We start from the raw sequence: 3849 nt of genomic DNA, 5'->3' as shown, positions 1-3849 counted from the left end.
ATTTTGCATGCCACTTGAGTACAATTTGTTGATTAAAAACATTCTCTCCACAAACTTCAACACACTGACAAGGGGTCTCTGTAGTGGAAACTTTAAAACATGAAACTGCTGGCTGCTTTCTGTTTCGAGGCCAACCATCTGGGAAAGATGCTGTTTTAACTATGGACACACCAAGTCCTACACACACTCGGATGGCCCTCCCTGCAATATCATCACAGGTGCTGCCAAAGCCCCTCACTACTGAGTCCTGGTGTCTTGGTCACTAGCCTGGGAAAGCAATGGATTTAAAAGCCCTCCTATCCTGTGGTCTGAATGTCTATGCCCCCCCACTTTCATATGTCAAAACCTCACCCCCACCATGATCTTAGGAGGTGGGATCATTGGGAGGTAGTCAGGTCATGGGTGGAGCCCTCATGGGAAGTATTAGTGCCCTTATAACAGGGGCCCAAAGAGTGTTACAGCTTTTTTAGCATTTGTCTATCAGATTTTCTGATCTCTACAGGAAGATCCCAAAATTATAAAAAAAAAAAAAAAAGCCCAAAGCAGTGTGTTCATCCCTCCTGCCACATGAGGTCACAGTGAGAAGACAGCCATCTCACGAGGAAATGGCCCTCACTAGACCCTGGACCTGCTGGCACCTTGGTCTTGGGTTTCCAGCCTCTGAATTTTGAGAAATAAACACCAACATTAGCAGATCAAACACACACAGACGGCCTTCTCTCTTTACAACTCAGTGCGTACCATGTGCTCCGTCACACTCATGACCATCTCATGCTCACTCTGGAATGGCTGAGCATTTAGAATGAACACAGAGACCAGCCACCCCTGTCTGTCCTTGTCTGTGTGCGTGTGTGACATGGACCCCATCTTTAGACTAAGTCACAGGGTGCAGTGTCGTCAGCAGAATGAGTGATGCTGGGTTCTGGATGCTGGGGAATTTCCCTTCCCCAGATGGTGGTAACCTCTGTCAGGCCCAGGGAGCCTGCAGTCTTGTGAGGCAGCCCAGACAGGGGTGCAGGGCCACCATTCACTGAGTAGCCTCAGGCAAGGCCCCTCCGCTCTCTGGGCCTCATGTTCCTCATACACAAAGTATGGACCTGCACCTTCTTTTTTGATGAATGCACGTGAACATTTGCCTTTATAAACTGGTGACTACTTATCTTGCATAAATAATGTATACATTTATCCTGCCAAATAAAGATATGGTGTCCCTTCACTTTTAGATCTTAACCAGTTGATATCATGAGTTTTCTGTATTTCTCAGTCAGGGAGGAAAGAGAAACAGTGCCTAGTGACAGTGCCAAGTCAGGGAAAAACTGGCCAAGGGTGGGCCTCACTGCAGTGTGTCTTTCAGGCCTTCTTTATGAACCGTGGGGATTGCTCATGTGAGTAGATTTATGTACCTGTAAATGACTATGTGTGTCAGGGACACCCCTGCTCTTTGTCAGGGACACCCTTGCTCTTTGTAATTCTGCAACACGTGTGGACCACCACCCCTGCAGAAGGACAATGGAGCACAGCTGTAGGCCCCACACAGCTGGCCCCTGTGTCCTCACCGCCTCCAGCCCCGACCACCACTCACTCTGCCTAGTCGGGCCTCTCCAGATATTTTTTCCCAAGCTGTCTCCTAACAGCTTCTGAGACTGTCTAGAATCACCAGGGACCACCACTGGCCCTCCAGGCCTGGGCGAAGTCCTTCTTCGGGGCTCTGTGGGCCCCTCTGCTTCCTGCCCACACTGGGAGTTTCTGATCGTGTATCCCACCCCCTTTCCATAGAAAATGAATTCATCCAGGGAGGGAGCTTTGTCTTTTTTATTCCAGAACCCAAACTCACCTGACACTCTAGAGCTTGTTGTTAATTTATGTTGGACACATGGAAGGTCAAGGCAGCTGAGCGCGTAAAGAATGAACGAGTTCCTTGGAGGCTTCTTGGCAAAGTGGCTGCAGCTGGACCTGGAGCCCTGGAACTCTGTTCCTCACCCAAAGCCTTTCCGCCGAGTCGGCTGGCTCTTCTCTCTCCCCCACCTTGGCTTTGCTTCTCAGGGCGGGTGGCGACGTGTGCCTGGCACAGGGGCTGCATTGCCACCAGGGCATGACCCTCCCCCGTGTACTGAAGCACCCTGTCCCCAGCCCGGCGCCCCCAGCCGCGCCCTTCTCGAAGGCTTAAGCAACAGCGACACCTGCCGGCCCCGAGGCCGCCGGCGCAGCCCGACCTGAGCGATCTCGGGCGCCCTCTCGTGGAATTTCAGATGAGCCGCGCGAGTGCCTTTCAAGACCCGGTCACAGCTGACTGCAATGCCCCTGGGCACTACCCACTCTGAAGTTCCAGTGACTCCGTGGGCCTGTGCAGGGACACCAAGCCCAGAAAGGAAGGGTTTATAACAGGTGAGGTGCAGAGGAACATATTAGGTCATAAATTGCTAGGACATGTCATGTTCCCTGAAGACAAATGCCCAGAAAGCTCCTTGGGGCGGCAGATACAGCAGTGAAAATGGTGGTCGGTGATGAAGGACAATTGAAAACTATGGGAAGGAAGTGGGGAGGGGAAAGATCTAGAGGGAAAGGAAAGCGGTTGTTATTCTGACCAGCATGGTCCCCCTTCAGGGCTGATGTCACTCATGAGGCCGTTGAAGAGAGTGAGCTGGAGGACGAAACCGCTTTTCTCACAGGAGTTCTGTGACATTTCCACGTCCCCCTGTTTGAACCATTCAGGAACATACTTTCCCCTGAATCTTCACTGAGCTCTGTTATGTTATTGGCAATCAGTAGATGTCCCCGGCTAAGGCTCAGCCTCAGCTCCCATGTCAGCCACATCAGAACTTCTGTCCTAGGAGCGTGAGCTCAACTTGAAAAACACTTCCCTGCAAGGCTTACTTTGTTTGCCAATCTGTCCTGCCAAAGAATTACTGCTGTTAAACTGTTGGTTTCATTGCTGTCAAACACAGTCGCACACAGAGAGTGAGGGGGGCAGGTACCCTGCAAAGGCCAGCAGGGAGAGAAGGCTTTCGACTGGGCAGGACTTCCCTGGAATTCTCTGGAGAATAAAGAAAAATGAAAGAGAGAAAAAGAAAACATCTAGGATGACTGTTGTGTGATTAATGCCAACACCCACTGTGCAGCTATTCCCAGGAGTGCTCTGAGTGGGGCTGAGTCCACCTGCCATGACCCATCGGCCTTTCCCAGCTGCCCGGGGAGGAGACCCGATGAGGACAGGGCCACACCGCAGCTTAGCCTTGTACACACGTATGCCTGGATTCCTCTCCATGACAGATGAATACAGTCCTTGTGGTTCTGCCTGACGCACAAAGCACGGGAGGGCTGAAGAGGTGACACTCCCAAGTATTTGTGCAGATCTCAGCTCCTGGAGGATGCTGCACCACAGCAGGAAAAGTGCTTTCTTTTCAGTAATGCCTCTCAAAACACTGAAAGTATGAAGGGGCGATGTTTTACGCTGCTGGCCTATTCTCTTGGTTATTTTGCTTTTGATTACAGTAAAGTTTATTCTAGTGCAAAACCCATTGAAAATTGGCAACTCGGAATCTGGCCACATGAACTGTCAGATCAGACCATGTTCCAGGGAGAACTAACTATGACAAGTGAGAAGTAACGACCTTCTCCGTGTCTATTTCCATCCATTTCCCCCTCTGGGACTCAGTTTCCTACTCTGTACAGTTGGGGAGTTGACCTACTGTGAAGAACCTTTACAGATTGAATGCGCTTTGATTCTTTGAAAGGAAGCCTTATAATTACGCTATGATTGGCTGCATGATACCTCACCACACAGAGTGGTCCTCGTTTTGTGAACAGTGCTCACGGATCATTCATTCATTCACTCATTCATTCATAGAA

General features: G+C 50.4%; 1 non-coding gene across 1 annotated transcript; it reads left to right on the top strand.

Moving 5' to 3' along the window:
* The first annotated feature begins 450 nt into the window (after positions 1 to 450).
* Positions 451 to 512, top strand: LOC128589457 (U7 small nuclear RNA). Its single transcript, XR_008381028.1, has one exon. It is a non-coding gene; the product is annotated as a U7 small nuclear RNA (small nuclear RNA).
* The last annotated feature ends 3337 nt before the right edge of the window (positions 513 to 3849 follow it).

The sequence above is a fragment of the Nycticebus coucang genome, chromosome 6, assembly GCF_027406575.1.
Source record: "Nycticebus coucang isolate mNycCou1 chromosome 6, mNycCou1.pri, whole genome shotgun sequence".
Taxonomy (NCBI): domain Eukaryota; kingdom Metazoa; phylum Chordata; class Mammalia; order Primates; family Lorisidae; genus Nycticebus; species Nycticebus coucang.
Note: the sequence above shows the minus strand (reverse complement) of the source record. Positions and strands in the feature narration are given on the sequence as shown.